The sequence below is a fragment of the Lynx rufus genome, unplaced genomic scaffold (genome assembly GCF_022079265.1).
Source record: "Lynx rufus isolate CCGP_SWC_20201006 ecotype Redwood Valley unplaced genomic scaffold, mLynRuf1.p SCAF_4, whole genome shotgun sequence".
NCBI lineage: Eukaryota > Metazoa > Chordata > Mammalia > Carnivora > Felidae > Lynx > Lynx rufus.
The window spans coordinates 119620520-119642075 of NW_025814856.1; the positions used below are offsets into that span (position 1 = coordinate 119620520).

General features: G+C 50.9%; 1 non-coding gene across 1 annotated transcript; it reads left to right on the top strand.

The window, feature by feature from the left end:
• Positions 1–19811: 19811 nt before the first annotated feature.
• Positions 19812–19918, top strand: LOC124525186 (U6 spliceosomal RNA). Its single transcript, XR_006965410.1, has one exon. It is a non-coding gene; the product is annotated as a U6 spliceosomal RNA (small nuclear RNA).
• Positions 19919–21556: the final 1638 nt, after the last annotated feature.

Sequence of the window (21556 nt, forward strand, 5' to 3'; positions counted from 1 at the left end):
CTTTCTCTAAAGGCAAGATCAAGATTCACTTGCCTGCCCAGCTAGTTGCATCTGACCCTGAGCCATTGCTTTGCTTTTTTTTGTCTACTAGGCTCAGGAATTCTTATGGGATTGCAGGGAGGCACCATCAACATGAATCCTGGAGATGACAGTTTTACCCTCAGACCCTTTGTGGGCTAGGCTGGGGAAGTCAGAGGACCCAATGGGATCTGCAGGCAGCGGTGGCCCTTTAGCAAGAGGGCAGCAGGGGTCGAGGTGGGCTCTATCTGGTGCTCCTTGATTTCCCCCTGGAGGAGCCCTGAGTGGGCAGCATGGGCAAGATTAGAAGGCGGCAGCTTAGTGGCTTGGCCTTTGTTCCAGAGGCTGCCAGACCCTTTCTCTTGCCAGATTCTTGGCAGGCATGGCTTCTTACCTCCTAGTGCAGGCCAAGGTGCCCTGCGGGGCTTTGGCTGCCCTGGAACCTCCTGCTGAAGAAAGAGACCTTGGCTGGGTTTTTTTTGGGGGGGGGGGCAGGCGGGGTATTTGTTGCCAGCCTGGGTCACGGGGCCCTGGGATTTCAGGGTTGGAAGGAAAAAGGACAAAAGCAAACCAGGTTCTAATCGGGTTTGATTTTCACTAGCAAATGAAATTTACCTGCTCTCACTTTAACTTGAGGAGGCTGTCAGCACTGCTCCTTGGCACTGTTTCTCTGCATCTATCCAGCATTAGGATAAACATTCCTCAGTTGGTTTAAAGACACTTTGTATTTCAGGATATTCATGTGTTTCTAATGTATCCAAGCAGCTTTACGAGCTGCGTTTGCAGAACATCTTAACCCTCTCTCTCCCACCGCAGGAGGGGTAGGGGGGCACAGAGATAATGGCAAAGGAAGAAAGATCCAGAGGCGGGGGTGGGGGGGGGATGGCTGAGGAGCTGAGGCTAGCTAAGAGAGAAAGAGAAAGAAAAGGAAAAACACCCAGATAACATCTCAGAGTCTGCACTCAACCAGAACATTTAGGAAGAGAGAAGTGAGGCACTGATCTATTCACCGCGGGCTTCGAGGCTTCCCTACCCTCATCCCAACCAGGGCAGAAGCTTCTGAAGAAACTTGGGCCGAAGCTGGCCAGTAGACAAAGAAATAGCGCATCCTGAGTCACTTTTGGTCCAGCTCTCACTCTAGATTTTTGTGCATTTTGAAGCGTTAATGAGGCAGCAAAAGACCCTACAGCAAAAGGCTGTAGGGATAGTTCTGGACTGTGGGAAGCCACTTGGCACTGTGCTGACCAAATGCTAACACGGTGAAAATGGGAGGAAGAGCAAGTTCCAGAAAAACCTACGTAGACCCCACCTTGCCTTTAAGATCTCACTCCACGGAACTTCGAGGAAGGCAAGGTTTTGGAGGAGCGGCTCTCCCGCTGCCTGGTGGGTTCCTTCCAGTACCAGGCCTTCAAGGTCACCGGTGCACAGCGCCTGGGAAGAGCGGACGCCCAGGGAGCATCCCAGTTCCAGCGCTGCCCTGTAGTGTTTTCCCCAGAAAGTCCCTGAGTGGGGACGGCCTCCCTCCCCCTTCAGAACCACCAGCCCCAGGTCCCAGGCTCCCCGAAAGAGCAATTTCTTCCGCACAGTGCCTGTCACGGGAGCCCAGACTCCCCAGGTTGGCGCAAACTTGGAGTGAAGGGCGCGGTGCCGCCCTGGCCCTGGGGGAGGTCGGGGTGATTCCGCCAGCGGTGGTGGTGGTGGTGGTGGTGGTGGTGGAGGGGACGCAGCCTGGCCCTACGGTGCGGGTGCCGAGGCTCTGCCCTTGACCGGACCTGGAAACTCAGCATTCGCTTAAAAGAGGTAGCACGCGTTAGAAGCAGGGAGAACTCAGAGAAGCGCTCAGCCGGAAGGAGGAAACGCCTTCTCGCAGTCCTCAGCTGGCGGCGGGGGTACGGGCCCGCTGGACTGTGGGGCCCATGCCACCCAGAGAGTGAGCTCCCCGTCACTCGGGGAGCGCAGGGCGGCCCCAGGGCTTCTGGGCGGCTGCGACGTGAAAAGGGCGAGAGGTCTCTGGCCCCGCCGCGGTCTGCCCCTGCTACTGCCTCCGAAAGCAGTCCCACCCGCCGACCTCCACCCCCACCGTAGCTGGATGCTCAGGGCCCCGCAACAAAGCAGGAAACCAGCGCGGGGCTGCGGATTCATTAGGTCAACAAATACAGTGAAGACGTTCGAGCGGTCGAAGGAAGCAGGGGTTTGGGATGTAAGCCAGGCCCCGCGCAGCCCCGGCTTTCTCGCGGAGAAACCGGTGCAGGCAGCCAGGCGGCCACGCGGCCTGGGCCCGCGGGAGTCCGTCGCTGCTCAGAACCCTGAAGACTCCCGCGTCCCCGACCCGGGCTGCGCATTCTTAACGCACAGAGCAAGCGAGGGAAGGAAACTCACCAGCGCAGCCACGAGCAGGGGGGACAGAGCAGAGGATGCGAGGTGTGAGCAGACTTTTACGGCACGTTGTCTGCCGCAAGCATCGTAACGATGCGTGCGCCTCCATAGGCACGCAGATTCGCACACGAAATGCGCACACACACGCAGTAAAGGAGGACATCCAACGTCGTGGGGGTGAAATACAGGCGTCATACCGAGCCCCGAGGAAAACTATTTCACCCAGTCGGACCAGCCTGGTGACATGCTTTGGGGTGGCTGGTGTCTCCCTACCCGGTCTGACTTTTTCCGGCCACTCTCCATCCCGTCCCTCGTGGCTTTGTAAAAACACCTGTCCCCAGTGGGAGGCGAGCCCCTGCCTGGCGTTTACCTGGTTGGGGCGTTCTCCCCAGAAACTCCGGCTGGCTCTGGGAACCCGCGCGGAGCCCGACAGGAGCACCGACGCTGCTCGTGGCGCCCCAGCCGCTCCTTTGTCCCGCTGCTCCAGCCCCACTCAGCCCAACGCTCAGGGAAACGAAGCAGCTCAATAAAAACTTTTGATATTAGTTTTTATGGGTATTTACACTCTAGTCAGGGGAGCTGAGTACGGAAGCTCCATTAATCAGCCCCCAACCTCGGGTTTGGATGCTCAGTTTATGGGTTGGGAAAGGGAGCCTGCCGGAAAGAAAGCCTAAGGATGGCCGGCTGATTCCGGAGAAATGAAAAGGGAGTCAGGTCATTTTCCGTTCTTGGAAAAAGAAGAGTAAGTGGGTAAACTCCAGGTGCTACCCAACTGACTGAGTTTTTGTTCGAAACCCCTGGCAGGGATAATTTTTTCACCTTTGCTTCATACAACGTTTCAAAAAATCTTTTTATTGTGGAACTTTCCAAACACACACAAAAGTATAATGAACCCCTGTATACCCAATTCCTAGTTTCAACCACAAATTATCATTTTATTTTTTATGTTTCATCATCCACTTCCACTCTTTTTCCGCCCCCCCCCGGAGCATTTTAAAGTAAATCCCAGATATCGAATCATTCCGCTCCCAACAGGATTTTGAGGATAAATTTCAAGGTTGAGCAATATTACTCAATAAAAAGAAATTCTTCCTATGTCTGAGGGTAAGCAGTCAGTGCGTTTGAACTTGAACTGTTCCGGTTACAATCTAGAAAAAACTTGAGGATCCACCCAAGAGAAATCTGGGCAAAAAAGGAGTTTGGGAATGTGAGTGCATTTTGCCTGAAATTTTATATGTCTCTTCTTAATCGAAAATATCTATGCATGAGGGAGACTTATATTACCTCTTCTCATGAGTTTGTTATCCTTTAATAGAAGATTTGTATTGCTGCATTAGGATCTGGAGAGCGATGATAACCATGCCTCAGTCCTTTCTATGTTCCAAGTTAACTTATATCCCCTTCTGATTGGACAAATGACCATTTCTCATTTCAACACACCTCTTTCCCCGGTAGAAATCACAAAGGGATTTCTCCTGATTGAGCTAGTAAGGAAATGTTTGTACTGGGTCTGCAGTTCATCTCAGCAGCCATAGTTTTCAGGAAAAAAATGCAACTCTATGTATTTTTAAACTCTCCTCAGCAGTAAAACATTTTTCTTTAATTAACAAAAGCATTGTGGTTTGTTTTGCTTTGTTTTAATTGAGTGGTCTAATTGACAATGAGCATGATCCTCCCCAGCAAGCTATGAGGGTGATCTAACTAACAGCCTTGGCGACTTTAGAAAGCAAGGACGCAAAAATAGAAAATAGTGAGCCGTTGAATTCGACAAGTCCTATACCAGACAGCTACTTAAGTTCTAAGACCACTTGTCTCAGTGAATGTTGGTCGTCCTTTCTGTGGCAGAGTGTTATTTTACATTTACATTGTTTTTTTTTTTTCAACGTTTATTTATTTTTGGGACAGAGAGAGACAGAGCATGAACGGGGGAGGGGCAGAGAGAGAGGGAGACACAGAATCGGAAACAGGCTCCAGGCTCTGAGCCATCAGCCCAGAGCCTGACGCGGGGCTCGAACTCCCGGACCGCGAGATCGTGACCTGGCTGAAGTCGGACGCTTAACCGACTGCGCCACCCAGGCGCCCCTACATTTACATTGTTGATGGTTCCTTAATGATCTTTTGTTTTGTTTTGTTTTTGAGGAGTTCTTAAATACCTAGGAGCTTTTACCCTGGCATGCTTCTACGCTAATAATATATGCTAAAATAACTGCTCATTGTATTAGAAAAGAGCTATTTGTCTGAACTCCTAAGGGATGTGTAATTTAAACAGGAGGAGAAATTACATGCACAGATTTTATATAACTCTCTGACAGCTCCAACTGTACCCAGCAAAAGTCCCTGGGGACATTGGTCATGAGTCCCTTCCTTGCAGGCTGTGGGGCATTACAAGAAGATCGAATCCTACTGGTGCTTTGGGAACAGCCCCTCATTTTTGAGGGTCCCTGGCCTCCTGGCTCTAGGATGGAGTTCACCAGAGGGTTAGGGTTTGGGTCAGGGTCAGGTTGGGGACTGCAGAAATGAAAAGATTCTGAGGAAGAGGGAGACAGAAGAGAGATGCCCCAGAAAAGCTGGGGGCGGCGGGGGGGGGGGAGGAAGGCAGAGATGGGAAGGCAAAAAACAAGGAGCAAAGGAAACCAAAATTTCCAGCAAAAAGTCAAGCTACAGCCACCCAAAGCAGGCCTGTGTTTTTAAAGGTCTGCAGAAACCTGTTCTCTCAGGAAGCCTATTCTCTGAACCCTGGCTGGGGGCCCCCCACTGGTGGTGAGGAGGGGACGCTTAGGCTGCAAGCCTCCCTGAGATTTCTTTAGCTGCACAAAAATAATCTGGAGATTGAGAAACTGATTGGGGTTCAGAGTTAAATACAGGCATGAACTTCTCTCCACAGGAGAGCCCAAGCAAGGGTTTCTGGCTGGTATCAGCTGCCCCAGCATAGGTTATGAGCCAGACTTGGGACAATCCCTCAAGCCTGCTAGCAATTACATGCTCTCAACCACTTTTAAAAAGGCCATATTTCTTTACATTTCTAGGACCTAATGTGGGGTTATGTCAGGTCATGGGACCCTTGGCTAGTGCAAAGTAATTTGATGTCACCGAGAGCAAGCGCACTCGTTTGTCACCCCGAGGAAAAGACGTCGCCACGGGTCTGAGCTGGGAGCAGAGCACAGCAAGGTTGGCTGGGACTGTGGGAGGGACCCAGCCTCCGTCTGGTGCTGGCTTAGCCAGGTGGGCTGGGAAGGAGCTTTCACGGTCATGTGCGGCAGTGCAGGGAATGAGGGGCCAGCTCTGTTCCAAGCACACATATTGGCCCACTGAACTCATGTGGAATCTTGACCGCTCCAGGCCCTTGGATCCTAGGCTCATTTGCTACAGGACCCAAGTCTTAGTTTTTCAGTTCCCTGAAAGTAAAGCTGGTTAATCCAGCCGCAGTCCTTCCTCCCGCCTCCCACCCGCCGCTGCTCCAATGCTCTGTATCAGATTCAATAAAACCCAAGGGAGTCTCCCTATCTGAGGAGCAAGATTCATCCACCTGAGAGGTGATGAAGAGGGGAGGGCAAAAGGGGCCATAACCCTTACCATCCTTCGGAGATGCACTTCAGTGTATGCTGGGGCTGGCTAACATCTTGGTGGAGGGCTTTAAGGCATTTGCCCAGAAAAATCTCATTCACAATTTCCAGTTACTTTCAGATTTTGAGGTGGTGGGAGGATAACACGAAGCCAAAGAAATGGGGTCCCCGAGCCTTCCTTTGAGAATGGGGGGGGGGATCCAAGCCCTGAGTATGGGCAGGTGTGGGGAAGGCACCTTGATGGGCAAGAGGAGGTGGGGGAGGGGGAGGCCACTCCTGATAACTGTGGACTGAGCATCAGGTGGGGTCCTCCGACAGAGGGCAACTCTTAGCAGCCATCACCGTCCCCTGTAAGGTCTGGAAAGCCTCAGTGGAGCCCCCCTGCAGGGTGCCTAATTGTGGCTCCATAAAATCCTGGGATTCACATACTGAAATGTGGTGCGTACATATCCCTTGATGATACAGAAGGCATCCTGGCTATGCTTCTCCTCCCTGACAATTGTAAGATGATGTAATGCCACCATAAATAGAACCAGAGGGGAGAACTTAGATCCAGCCCAAATGGTCTGCCAGGAGGCCCTGAGGAGGGATACCCTGCTTTAAATAGGTGACGTGGGCCAACAGAGGAGCTTCAGTTGGCATCTGTGAGGCAGATGGCACAGAGTCTATCGTTCTGCCTGCCTTCAGGTTACACAGGCATTGGTGAGGTGGCGAGAGCCAAGGTAAGAGACAGTATTCCACATGTGGGGCTCATTCCCCTAAGGCTGTGAGAGAACACCCAGTCCCCCACAGAAATTAGACAGTCTGGGTGAGAGGAAGCAGACAGGCAAGGTTCAATGGCCCCATGAAAGAGCTGGGGCGAAAACACTGCCTTCGCAGCTAGGAAGCTGGGCTCCTATCGCTCTGCAATGTGTCTGGCGATCAGCAGCCTGCAGGCTGCTAGATGTCAAGGGCAACTGCTGGGTGGGTTGCCTCCGGCCTCACTTGGATTCTGTGATGATCCGTTGGTCCCCAGGGTCACTCAGGACCCTTGAGAAGATCGCATACATGGTCGCTCCAGGACTCCACCCTCCCTGGGTTCTGGAGTCCCAGGAAGAGATGGATGGGAATCCAGGTATCCTGGGCCCCATGAGCCCTCACCTCGCTGACCAGGACCTCAGCCTGGAGAGAGGAAAGCCAATGAGAGCCGGACCTTTCCTGGCCGAGTTGGACAAAGCGTCTGGGGCCCTGACTAGGGATCTTCAAGACCAGGGATGCTTCTAGGGGAGGCGGAGGAGAGAGGGTTTTCTCTTTTCTGCCCTCCCACCCCCACCTAATCCAGGGGCAGTCAAGTAGCTAGGGGCTGAGGCAGAGGATGCGCGCAAGGCGGGCTGCAGTTGCGACCTCTTCCCACTAGATGTCTTCCCAGTTAATCGGAATCGAAGGGCGCTGTCTGCTCCCGGGGCCCGAGACTCGGTTCCCCCTTCCCCGCCCCCCCTGCCCCAACACTTTTTGAAGTCGCGTTCCAAGGGGAAAGCAAAGCTTTTTCTTTCTTCTTAAGGCGCTCTCCCCGCCCCGCGCTCCAAATCCTGGCTCTGGAAATCCACCAGAATCAAATGCTGGCTCCCGGCGGGCTCGCGTCGGGACCTGCTCACGCCTTTGGAATCTTTATGACCTTTGATGTGTTTAAATAACATGGCAAGGCTGAGTACACACCTCGGATTAAACTTTAATCGGCTGCAGTCAAGGTCGCCCAGGTGGTAAACGCTGTTTCCTCTGTCATCTCGGCTCCCACTGTGGGGTGCAAGGTCTGGGGCTGAGGGCCTCACTTGTGCCCTCCCTCCTCTGCCCAGGCCTGGATGGGAGTCAGGATGAGGGCCATCCCATCGGGTTCCAAAGAGGACTGAGGAAATAGGATCGGAGGCAGACACCCAGGATGGGCTAATGACCCCCGCGCTATTTTTACAGCCACTAGACAGAAGAGTTAATTCCAAGAAGCACTACTAATTTCCCCCAACTGCAGAGAATTGTGGGTCCAAAGTCATAGCCAGTGCCTGGATTGATTCCCCCAGCACAGTTCTGGCTACCCAAGAGAGGTTGGGGGGCTGTGGGTAATAATGGTGCAGCTAAATTAGCTGACCATTTTGAAGGTTGTCAACCCAGGTGGAGGTACGTCAGAATCTGCCCAGCCTCTAGTGGCACTTACCCTTGCCAGGCTACACAGAGTTAGCTTGTCTTTTAGCTAAGCTGGGTCAGCAAGTCTGAATATATATATTAGGTATAATATATATATATATATATATATTATATATATATTAGGTAATCCCTACACCGAACATGGGGCTCGAACTCATGACTCTGAGATCAACAATTACATGCTGTTCCCACTGAGCCAGCTAGGTGCTCCTGAACATAACTTTCTGAGCTAATCATGGAGAATTGTCTTGGGCAGTTATCTAGGAAGAAAATTCAAAGCCAGAACGGTATGTACAGTGAGGGCTACCATGGTGCTTTCAAAAGTGGGGGTGTGGGGGTGCCTGGGTGGCTCAGTCAGTTAAGTGTCCAACTTCAGCTCAGGTCATGATCTGGTGCTGTTTAGTGAGTTCGGGCCCCATGTGGGGCTCTGTGCTGACAGCTCGGAGCCTGGAGCCTGTTTTGGATTTCGTCTGTCTGTCTGTCTCTCGCTCTCTCAAAAATAAACAAACATTAAAACATTTTTAAGGGGCGCCTGGGTGGCGCAGTCGGTTAAGCGTCCGACTTCAGCCAGGTCACGATCTCGCGGTCCGTGGGTTCGAGCCCCGCGTCGGGCTCTGGGCTGATGGCTCAGAGCCTGGAGCCTGTTTCCGATTCTGTGTCTCCCTCTCTCTCTGCCCCTCGCCCGTTCATGCTCTGTCTCTCTCTGTCCCAAAAATAAATAAACGTTGAAAAAAAAACATTTTTAATAAATAAAAAAATAAAAAGGGGGTCTGTATATAAGAGCTGGAAGGATAGACAAGTAATCAGTAGCAATGGCTTCCTCTGGGGAGAACTTGGGTCAGAGGGTCTGGTAGAGAATTCACTTGCTGTACAAGTTTTTAATATTATTTGTAACGTGGGCCAATGTTATGTGTTATCCACTGGGGTTAACTCTTCAGAAAACAGAGTGCCCCAATTGATTATTTCATGGCCAAACATTCCTCTGGGGGATTCCCTCCACACATCAGACCCAGACTTGGATTGGGGGGAGACATTGAAATAAGTCACTAAGCACCTCAGAGCTTAGAACGTAGCGTCATAGACATCCACTCAGATTTCCATCTTCTGGAAAGAAGCTAGTTTCACCCTAATCTGGAAATGAATATGCCAACCCAGTATATAAAGTCCAGCTATTCATAGCAAAAGAACTCCATTGTCTCAAAGTGAATTAAAGCCTGGTCATAAATTTTTCCCCAACCCTTGAGTGTCTGAGTACAAGGGCCCGACGTGCTCCTTTGGGCTAGAGATTTATTCCCACAGCTCCTGGTCATGTTGTGAATTGCAAATATCCTGTATATGTATATTTGGTTTGTCAATTCCCGTCCTCGAGTACCAAGAAGCCCCACATAGTCTACTGGGGTGTTGACTTCTTGAGTTAGGGATAGTAATATTATCACTAACTAAAGTTAGTTTTAAAAGTACTTCTTCATGGAGCCTTTTGGGGGCTACTAATGCTCTGTATCTTGATCTGGGTAGTAGTTACACAAGTGTATACACATATAAAAATTCAGCGAGCTAGGTGCTTAAGATTTTTATGCTTTGCTATATGTAAGTTATATGGCAATAAAAAAAATTTTTTTAAGTGCTTCCTCATAACGACCTGTGAAGTAGGTCCCGGGGTTATTATAATCTCTCCATTTTACAGACAAGGCAAGTAAGACTCAAGGGAAGGTAGAACGTCCCAGGCCTCCATGGGAGAACATAACCGCTCCCAGTTTCCTCCTCCTGGTCTTGTGGCTTCCGTAGAAAGCCATTTCTTTTCCAGCACGTTTCTCAGGTATCAGTCTAGAGATGCTCTCCTCAGGGTGGTGAGACGGGAATACCCGCAATCTGTGCCTTCAAATTCTTTAGCTTTTGAGTCGGGAGAGACGGGGAGGGCACTGTGCTCAGAGGCTGTGAGGCCTAGATGGCCCTGCTCGCATCCCTCTAATGAGGAAGGCGGCCTCCGGGGCTCGGAATATATTTTCTTTCCCTTATTCCAGTCACCCCTGCCCAGGCGCACCCCGCAGCAGACCCCGAGGCCCGGGAGACTTCTCCAGGTGGCCATATCGTCCCGCCTGGCCCCCCTCTACCACCACCCCCCACCAAAAGCTCAAAAACAGGCGGGGGTGGAGCAGGGGTGTTCTGAAATAACGGTGGCTGTAGTTAGATGGCCGAGGACATAGAAAGCGATTATTTATTCCAGGCACAGTCGCAAAAGGCTTCCAAAAATATCGAGCCGAGATATTTTATTGTCCCGCCTGTCTGCAGCCTGTAATTATGCGTTCAAGATGTTTAATGTGTGCAAATGCATTAGCCGCTTTCGCTGGTGAAAACCGTAGCTGCGAGCGGGGGAGAGGCAAATCTGGAGATAATTATGTCGCACAGTCACAAACATTATTCTGCTCTTACTGTAAACGGCCCCGGCCACCTTTACGGGCCACCTTTACGAGAAGCCAGGAAAAGTTTCAGAGTCACTCGTAGAGCTTAGGCGGACAAACCGGCTTCTAGCTTGCTTTCTCTCTCTCTCTCTCTCTGATTTCCCTCCCGTATTGTTCGAAGTGTCTATGGGGCCACTTGTGTGCCAGGTTCGCGGGCGCGCCAGAGAGAGGGCGCCGGCGGAGGAGCGCAGCACAACTGCCACCCCCTCCCCCCCCCCCCCTCGGGTCCGCAGAGCCCGTGGCCCTCCAAGGCCGGGCCTGGCGCTGGGAGGCGGCTGGGGCTGGTGGCCTGGGGCCCTCGCGGCTTCGGGCAGCCCGCACCTCGGGCAGAGTCTGGCCCTCCCACCCTTTGCGGCCGCTCAGGTCTTTCGGCACCCTCCCCACCTACCCATCAGGGCGCCGGTCCGCGCACCCGCAGTCCCCACTCCGAGTTTGCTCCGGGTTGAAATGCCACCGCTAGGCCGAGGCCCTGGGCCTTGGAGCAGTTCTCGAAAGGCGAGAGGCGCAGGCCGAGCCTTTACTGGGGCGGGCTGCAGGGTCGGCTCTCACTGGGCTGACCCGGGGTGAACTTGCTATTTTGAGTCCCATGTGCTAAGGGGCCAGAAGAACAGCTGGGACGGGGGGGACCTCCCGCCTCCACCCCCGGGCCAGCACGTCCGCGCCCAGGGGCAGGTCCAGCGCTCCCCGCCCCCACCGGGGCGAAGGCCTGCGACAGGGGCTCTCTGGGAACCTTGTAAGGTCTTGTGCTGGCACCTCCCACTCCCACCCTGCGACGCTTACACCTAGGTCCCGAATTCGGGCAGCGGCTCCGCCCGCCGAGTGAGAGTGACCAGTGCAGGGACAGCAGTCCGGGCCGCGGCCGGCCCCCTGAGGGACAAAGGCGTACGTGTGCCCCAAAGCAACTCTCACCTTCCCAAATTTCCGTTTCAGCTCAGGCTTTTAGGACAACAAAAACAAGGACGCGCGGTGCGGTGCAGGGGCAACGCTCGGCCGGTGGGTGTAGGAGACGGAGGGGGACTCTGGCTCAGAGGTCTCCCCGATCCCCGATCCTCGGAAGAGAAAACCCTGCTGCGAGGCTGGTCAGGGGCTGCTGCGGGTGCCCGCCCGGGCCAGGGCTCCTTTTCCCGGAGGCCCGCAGACTCCCCTACGGAAATCAGCGGGGCCTGGGCTCGCGCTAGCGCGAGGTAGGCCTGTCCGCTCTCCTTTCTCCTTAGGAAATGACCACATTTGGAAACTCATTTTAGGCCACTGATAAACAAAACACAACACAACAATCTGACGATCATTTCGCGTTGAGGGGCACTTAGGAATATCTGTGTGGGATCCGGGGTGCATTTTCTGAAGTCTGGCAGCGCTTGTTGCCGGCTCCAGGGCATGGAGAATGGGCGGGTGTGGAAGGATCTGGGAGGATGACATAATCCCGGGGAGGGGAATACAGAGAAGAAAAACAAAACCTGCCAGACGGGATTTGTTCCTGCTCCAAGTGCATCATCCAAGGAGAATCCCTCTGGACGACAGTTACCTACCAATGGTGGGAGAGGTTCCCTGAAATGTGTGCTCCCCACCTCCCCCTTGAGGGTGCGGTCTCCGGCTGCAGGAAATGAAGGGGAGAGGGAAAGCCTAGTGGGGGTCTTGGGTGGCTTCAGCCCCAAATTAAACTCCAAGCCTTGGATGCCAAGGCTCCCAGACCTGGAGGAGGCAGCTGGTTAGCTAGCAGCAGCCAGAAATTGGGGGACAGCAACACCCTGGCAAGAGATGCAGACCAAAGCTTTCCGACTCCCTTTCACTGTTCTTCCTCCCTTCCGTGTCTCCCTTACCCTTCTCTTACCTTCCCTGCCCCCCCCCCACCAGCCCCCTAGGGGCTTAGGCCCCCATGCACTAGTGGCTTTGCTCCCGGGCCCTGCTTGGAGGGGAAAGAGAGACTGGGAAGTTTGAGGAAGGGTCTCACTCGGGGTTTAGATTTCAGAGACCCCCGGGGAGTGACTACCAGCCAAAGACCACAAAAGAACTTTTAGCCACATTCCGTGTGCCCCACGCTTGTGGCCTGGAGGACCTAAAAAAATGCCGTTCTCTAACCCAGAGGTTCCCGGTTGCCTGAGAAGCTAAGCAGAATTTTGCAAGCTGAAGGGGATATGGGGGGAAAGGCCACTGTTTCTGCAGATGTCCTGGCTCTGTTCGAAATCAGTGCTCACAGAAGGAGGGTATGTGTCCTGTTACTGCTCTCCTGAATGTAATCTTTCCGTCTTTCTCTCATGTAGATTCAAGGGTTCTAAATGTCCTCCAAGCAGTCCTATATTTGATCCTCCCTCTGGGAAGTGAATCTGATGAGGGCCTTCCTTCTTCTCCTCCTCTTCTGTTCTCCAGGCCCCTCAAAAGAGCCCACAGAAACTCAGAAAGGTCCAGGGGGAGTCTCTTGCTGCTGGAAATGACTCTGCCTGGGACCCAGAATCCAGAAACAGTGAGTGGTTTCTCTTCAAAGTCTGCCTGGGTCCCGTGGCTGGCAGAAGGCTAGGCCGGGCTGCCAGGGGGCCTCCCTTGCAGCTGCACCCAGCCGGGGGAAAGGGGAGGGCTCTCAGGAAAATGGGTGAATAGAGCCACCTGGAAAATTTCGATTTCTCAGCTCTCTAGATTCCCTGGAGGAGGAATTCTCTGGTTGGGAGTGATTGCTGCCAATTCCAGTTTCCAGATTTGGTTTTCCGGCCCAGGAAAATTGGGGCCTCGTTTAATTCTTTTCCTAGAAGTTATATGCTCATTCTTCGACTTTCTGTTTTCTATTAGCCAACGAGAGACTTCACGTAAGATAATCTCGGTTTCTCCCTCCTCCGACCTCTGAAACATGTAATTTGGGGGAGATATTGTATTTAAAATGCCAATCCCAGTAATGAGCCCAGTTTAGCAGTGTGAGCTCCCGCCCTTCCTTAATGAACAGAGCTGTCGAGAAATAATTTCACTTTGATCTAGTTTGTGACCTGATTTTTTGGCTTAAAGAAGACTGGGCGGCTAATTGGATTCTTCAGTTGCCTTTAATCTCCACCTCAACACTTGGAACCTGACCAAGCTGAATTAAAACGAGTCTGATAAACAAGATGTAGCTGGTTCCCAGGTTAACAGCAACGAGAAAATCCCCCCACCACTGTGGGGTTTAATGATCACAGTGTGGTTGGCACCTCACAAAAAAACATGAGGCCGTAGGCCCCCAGAACCTGCAGCACGGAAGTCTTCGGATCCTTTCCCCTTCCCTCCCGACACCCTGGATGTGGTTTAATTAGAAAGAGAAGGCCGGGTAGAGGGAGGTGGGGAAGAGCAACTTACAGTTGGTGAAAGAGGCAGGGTTGGGGGGTTCATCTCAAAGGGAGGCAGGATGTTGAGGAGATTTTTGTCCCTGGGAGAGGAAGCAGGCCGAGCCTTTGAGGGCTGGACAGTAAAGATTGCAATTTGAATTTCCAACTGTGTTCCAAGACTGAGGGGGTGCAGGAGGGAAATAGGATATGAGGGGCAGGGTTATGCAGCCTGAGGGGCTGGGAATCATGGGTTTTATTTAATCTTTTCAGATGCCAGGGTTTTGTGTTCTGGAGGCAAAGCAGAAGGAGGAAGGCTCTGCTGGGACCTCCCCATTCTTAGTGTGGGGCCTGAGAAAGGGTTCTCTGGAGCTCCCCTCCTGATGCTCTCGCTGGCTGTCTGCTTAAGAAGCTGGAGGAATTCTGAGACCTTAATTCCTTTGAGGCAGTGGGAGTTTGGTTTACGTCAGGATCTCTCGACCTAGACACTATTGACATTTTGGGCTGGATAATTCTTGGCCGCGGGGGCTGTCCCGTGCACTGTAGAACCTTTAGCAGCATCTCTGGCCTCTATCCACTAGATGCCAGTAGCGCCTACCCCAGTTGTGACAATCCAAACTGTCTCCCGACATAGGCGAATGTCCCCTGAGGGCCACAACTGCCCCCGGTCGAGAACGCCCAGTTTGGGTCTCTATGGTGCAGGCATTTCTGAGGAAAAAGGGGAATGCTTTGCTGGAAATGATCTTTGTGGGGTTTCAGGGAGCTAGGGGACCAGGATGGGAGACTACTTCTTCGTCTTTGACCTCTCGGGCCATTTGGATCATGAACACCTTTTTAAGGGCTGTCTTAAACCTCCATCGCGATACCTGCATGAAGCATTTGGACAAACATGTAGTTTCCAAGGCACGTAATCCAGACCTTTAGACTCACTGAACCTAGGGTGTGTGTGTGTGTGTGTGTGTGTATTTAGCATAGATGCTGGGGGAGGGGGATCCAGGACACTCACTTTTTCCTGCAGCCTTGAGTAGAAGAAAGTTCCTTCCTTAGCATACCTAGTCTTGGGGTGGGAAATGGCTAAGCTTTTGTACAACCTGAGCTGATTTTCAGGGAATAGAGAGCCCATCTCAAATGTTGAGGTGAGGGTTGGCCTTTAGGATACTCTTAGGCTGATTGTGATCCAGTAAGTGGCCCTATAGCTCTGTAGTCATCTCTTTCCTCCAGCTCTTAGACTCGGCCAATCTGACTCTGAGCAACCTCTTCTCGCCTAGATTTTCTGGAAAGTGTAAGGTCCAGGAGAGTATGAGTTTGGCATAATTTATTGAACATTTGGCATTATTATTCCATCATGCTGATGGAAAATAATAAAAAAAGATGTTGACCACAGTCCAGCCATCTCAACCAAATCCTTCTTCCCTCCTTTTTTTCCTCCCCTCTTTCCTTCCTCCCTCCCTTCCTTCCTCCCTTTCTCTTTCCTTTGAATTTTCCTTCCAGAATGTGTCTACATACATACAACACAAATGAAGAAAAGTAAAGATTGAGGGAGGCAATTGGTTAATTCTAAGGATAATTCTATCAGGCTTGAAAATCGATAATAAGAATAGGGTTAAATCGGGTGCTCCTGAGTCTCTCCTCTAGAACAGATTATAACCACCTAGAAGTTGCTAGGCATCTTTAGGAGTCAGGGTCTCAGATGTATTAAGCTTTAGGTGCTTGACAAAAATCATTGATTGAGCGCTTACAGAGTGCTAATCGCTTTACAAACAATAACTCATTTAATCTGCTTAACAACTCTAGGAACTATTATTACCATCACTTCCATTGCACAGATGGGGAAACAGAGGCACAGTCAGGTTTGGTAACTTGCCCAAGATCATCCGGTTAGTAAGGGGCAACACTAGGATTGAACCCAGGCATTGGGTATTTTCAGCAGCTAATCTCTCCTGCCTCTTGTTAGCGTGCCGGGTAGAGACAGTGGTCCAGAGGACAAAAGTTGGCGAGGTGGGCATCGCTGTGCTCAGCGGATAGCCATCGCTCTAGAAGCCTCACTCTGAACTTCAGAGCCAGATTCTCTGTCAACAGTGGGTTAATTAATAGATGCCTTCTCTGAGTATTGAAAGTAAGTTATGGGTAGTGTAATGCATAACCCCAGCATTTACTACCTCGGGAACACAGGAGACATAATGAAGGAGGGAAGGTTGTAATTGTAGAAAAACATCAAGTCTAGTAACAGAAATCAGTGGCAGCCAGAGACGTTCTCCCCAGGTTTCCGGCCCTGCTGGTGGCCCCTCCACCAGACTCCATGCAGGCAGGAACCCCCCAGAGGAGGAAAGGGGCCTGTTATAGGAGTCATCAACCTGTCACCACGGCTAGGGTGAATATGGCTTCTGAGTTGGGGGGAGGGGGTGGAGGCTTAGTCTTTAGCACCAGCAGCTGCAGGAATGGGGGGAGGGGCAGTAGGGGGGGTTGGAAGGGGGAGGCTGGAGGTGGAGAGACCTTCTGCACCTACTGCCTGGGAACAGACATTTATTGAGTCAGCAAGGCCCCGTGCTAGGCAGCACTTGGCATTTAACAGGAGCGAGGCGGTACTTACCCTCAGCAGCATTAACAGTCTGGAATTGCGTGCTCGCGTGGGTCTGTGTGTGAGAGAACGGTGGGGTGGCACAACTGAGTGATGGCACTGGGGGCGGAGATGAGAACCCAGGGACGGATCAGTATGAACAGCATGCTCCGGCGTGGGGGTCCCGTGGGGGCAGACAGCAAGGAAGCTGAGGTACTTGTCCTGGTCCCACAGGATGTCCCTGACCCCGGCGGGCAGAGCGAGGGATTTTCTCCGCGGGAGATGCGAGAGAAATGTTGGGAACATAGTTTGGCTGAAGGGGAGGGGAAGGTAAGGGAAGTATTGTCCAGCACCCACTATGTGGGATGCTGTGCTTTGCAAAGCCTCTCTCATTCAGCCCTCGCAACACCCCTAGGGTTGGGCAGTGTTGTTATTCTAATTTTGCAGATGAGGAAACCGAGGCATAGAATGCAGTGAGTGACTTCTGCGAGGTCCCACAGCTGGGTGGCAGAGGCCAGGATCTGTGCGACTCGATCGATCGGTTACTCTGTGCCAGGTCCGCAGGCGAGCTTGTGCCTTAAGTCCAGGTAACGGGGGGGAGCCCGGGGTGGGAGGCTTTCCTTGTGGTCCGCGTGAGAAAAGGCTGTATTGTTCTCACAGTTCTGTGCTTCCTCCCGCCGCCATCTCCAGCTGGGGAAGATATCCAGGAGCGATGGTAAATTGGGTGCTTTTTCCGGGGTAGGTCCCGCGGCACCGTTGCTCAGGGCAGGGGACTAGAGTGTGAAGGTCGGCGGGAGACAGTGAAGACACCGGTGGACGGATGGACGGACCCTGCCGGGAGGACAGGCGGGGCCGGGCAAGCGACCGCGAGAATGAACCTGAAGCCCCAGAGACGGCGGCGGGGACCCCCGCGAGCCGGGAGGAGGCGTGGCGAGGCCTCCTCCGGGCCGATCGCGTCCCCGGAGCTCGCTGGGCCCGCCCGGCCTCCTCGGCCTCCTCGCCCAGGGCCTCGGCAGCCCGCGTGGCGGCCAAGTCGAAATGGGGCAGTGACCCACCCTCTTCTCTTCCTGTTCTGCTCCGGAGAAGAACGGAGGCTCCGGGCTCTGCGACTTAACCGACCCCGGGACCGGGGCAGAGGCGTGAACTTGTCATCTGCTAAGAAAGGTTAATAGTGACAACAGTAACAGTACTCTAGGCGTTTGCTTGCCCCACGCGATCGGATCGAATGAGATCATTCATTGGATAAACACTCGTGTGATATCCACCTACTACATGACAGGCTCCGCACTAGGCTCTTTCATTCTAAAATATTTCTCTTTATTCGTGTCTTTTTGGATAAGTTTTGTTGTAATATTATGTACCCCAAAGTGGCTAAAATCCACAAAGTATCACAAAGTGAACACACCTGTGACATCAGCAACAGCTCAAGAAGCAGAACACAGGATCTCACTACCCCGCCAAGGGGAGCCGCTACCCTGACACCAAACAGCCACAAATTGTTCTTTTCATTCAACAAATAAATGATGCCGGAAGGGCATTGTACACGACCAGTGGAGTGCTATTAATAAGAGGCTCCATTCCCTAAGTTAGTTGCTGTTGAGCCAGAACAGGATTTGTGGGAGCGCTGGCTTTTCCTGGATCTTTTCAAGGGACTGAAAACCTGGGTTCTCACGCCCACCCCTTCCCAGACCACGTAGGCACCTCCTGTGATCCCTGGGGTCCCTTGGTGGAATGAGACCTTTCCCTCTGAGGACGCTTCCTTCTGCGACTAATGAGGGTAGTTAAATATTATTCAGAAATACTAGGACAGATTGGAAGCATGACTTATTGCAGTATTTATTATTACTAAAACCAATGTTCTTCACGAATTTATAATAATAACAACACATGTTTGAAAGTGAATGTCTCCAGTCTGAGGCTCCTCATACATGTGGGGCCTGGGATTCATCACAAAACCTCACAGAGGTTCTATGACTTTAAATAAGAATTGGAGGCTTCTTTAGAAATCTTCAGAGAAGAGTGTTTCTGCCTGTAGCAGCAGAATCTTCCTACTGAGCAGAACCTCACGTTCCACCGGATGGTAGACTAGAATGGCCCACCTTCATTGTTACCATGCACGGCCATGAGTTCCAACCTACAACCTGTTAACAGTGGGAGGCACGGATCTTAAGGAGTTTTTTCCCTGCATGTTCATTTCCTGCCAGACGGGGTGATGGGGGAAGGTCCAACCTGTTTTCCTGAGCTGCCTGGCCTGGGGATGCCTTAGGACAGTGCCCAGGAAAATCTCTTCAAACATTAGAAATCTTTATCTATAGAACTGCGATGGGGCGCCTGGGTGGCTCAGTCGGTTAAGCGTCCGACTTCGGCTCAGGTCACGATCTCGCGGTCTGTGAGTTCGAGCCCCGCGTCGGGCTCTGTGCTGACAGCTCAGAGCCTGGAGCCTGTTTCAGATTCTGTGTCTCCCTCTCTCTCTGCCCCTCCCCCGTTCATGCTCTGTCTCTCTCTCTGTCTCAAAAATAAATAAATGTTAAAAAAAAATTAAAAAAAATTATAGAACTGCGTCCTTCATGACACCAGCTGTTTCCCAAAGGAGTCAGATGTCCCCAGAACAGGAACAGCATCCGGTATGGAGAAAATGATGGGGTAACAGTTCCTTACATACAAGTGGGGATTTACAGTTGACAAAGCAGACCATTTCTCCAACTGTTTGGTGGACTTTAACGTGAATGCTGTCCCTGGGTTCTGTTTCTGTGACGATGGACGGGTATGGAACCCCAAACCCCTCGTTAATTTTGACGGTGACTTTGGCTTTGGCCCTAGAGTCACATAGACTTAGATTTGAGTCCCACCCCCCCCCCACCACTCACTAGCTTTGTGACCTTGGGCAACTCTGTTCACATTTCTATACTTGTGTCCTCGACTTAAAAAATGTATATGATAGTATCATCTCGTTAGCCCATAGGCTGTTGTGAAGTTGAAATTCTATGACGCAAATAAAGCACTTAGCCAGTGCTTAGAGCATTGCAGGTGTAATAATAGTTAGGTTTAATTATATATTACCAATATGTTCATGTAATCTAATTCTTGTAGACATGGCAGAAGTCATTCTGACTTGACGGCTGACAGAAAGTAGTGAACTATTAATATATGCTGTATCATGGATAAATCTGAAAAATTATGCTGAGTAAAAGAAGTTAGACACGAGAGACCACCTATGGCATGATTCCATATATCTACAATGCCCAGAAAGGGCAAATTTATAAAAACAAACAGCAGATTTATGATTGCCTCAAGCTGGAGGTGGGAAGGGAGATTAACTGTAAAAGGGCATAAGAGATCCTATGGTGGGGGGGGGTATACAAATGATCTAAAACTGATTTATTTTGTGCTCGCTTTGGCAGCACATATACTAAAATTGGAATGGAAGAGAGAAGATTAGCATGGTCCCTGCACAAGGATGATGTGCAAATTCATGACATGTTCTGTATTAAAAAAAAAAAAAAAGGATTTATTTTGATGATTGCATCACTAGGTAAAGTAACTAAAAATCACTGATTTGTACACCTAAAACGAGTGGGGTTTTTTTTGAAGAGTTTTTTTTTTAACATTTTAATGTTTATTTATATTTGAGAGAGAGAGAGAGAGAGAGAGAGAGAGAGAGAGAGAGGAGGGGCAGAGAAGGAGACACGGAATCTGAAGCAGGCTCCAGGGTCTGAGCTGTCAGCATAGAGCCTGACATGGGGCTCGAACTCACAAACCATGAGATCATGACCTGAGTCAAATTCAGACACTTAACCGACTGAGCTACCCAGGCGCCCTGTGAGTTTTATGATATATAAAATATGTGTGAATAAAGTTGTTTTAAAAACTCAGAAACTGTCACAGAAGAAGGGAAGAACAGACTCTAGGTATTCAATTAGATGTTCTTTAGACTATGGCCCAGTCTTTGCCTCCCACTGGGTAGAAGAGAGAAGGCAAAGGGGGGGGGGTGGAGCTACTGTTAGAATCTTCATGAAAAAGGGATGGGACAAAGACAATTTGGAGAATGTAGAGATGGCAGTATCTTAAGGAAGGGAGAATGAGGAAGAATAAGCTTTTTTGGGGGGGGGTGTACAAAAGTAGTAATTGAGACTGTTATTCAACTTTTAGTATTATAAAAGGCTTTATAGGGGCGCCTGGGTGGCTCAGTCGGTTGGGCGTCCGACTTCGGCTCAGGTCATGATCTCGCGGTCCGTGAGTTCAAGCCCCGCGTCGGGCTCTGTGCTGACAGCTCAGAGCCTGGAGCCTGTTTCAGATTCTGTGTCTCCCTCGCTCTCTGACCTTCCCCCGTTCATGCTCTGTCTCTCTCTGTCTCAAAAATGAATAAACGTTAAAAAAAAATAAAAAAAAAAGGCTTTATATTCTTGGGGTGGCTGGCTGCCTCAGTAGAGCCTACAACTCTTGATATCAGGGTTGTGAGTTCGAGCCCCACATAGGGCATGGAGCCAACTTAAAATAATAAATAAATAAAAAGAACAAGCTTTATATTCTACAGCTTTCTTAGTATTCTAAAAAGCTTACTGTTCTAAAAGCTGTATACACATCATCTTGTTTACACTGCATATTATAAAATGAGTATTATTATTCCCATTTCAGAGGTCATAAACTTGAAACACATAAGAGTTAAATAACTTGACCAAAGTCATAAGCTAATATATGGCAGTCAAGATCGGAACCCAGGTAGTTTGTTCCAGAACACCTGCATTTTACAATGATGCTTTTAGTGCATATGAAAGGGAGGAGAAGGACATCAGGGTTCTGAGCAAAAGTTGAGGTGTGTGTGTGTGTGATTCTGGAATATTCTGAGACCTTTGCCTAAGGAAATATGATGTTGATTTATATAAATCTTATGTAAATAAGAACCATATCACACATGTTGGTGGGAGTGGACCCTCTCAGTTTAATGCTGCTGGGTGCCATTTTTTTTAGATGAATATTTAAAAAGGCCTGACAACTCCTTCATTTCTGCATGTTTGAAGTGTGGCTGTACTTGTTTCCCATAGTATGAATTGAGCTCATGCTTCTGAGACAACATTCAGACTAAACAATCCCAGAATCCAGCCCATGGTCACATTCCCCTCTCCCAGCCTC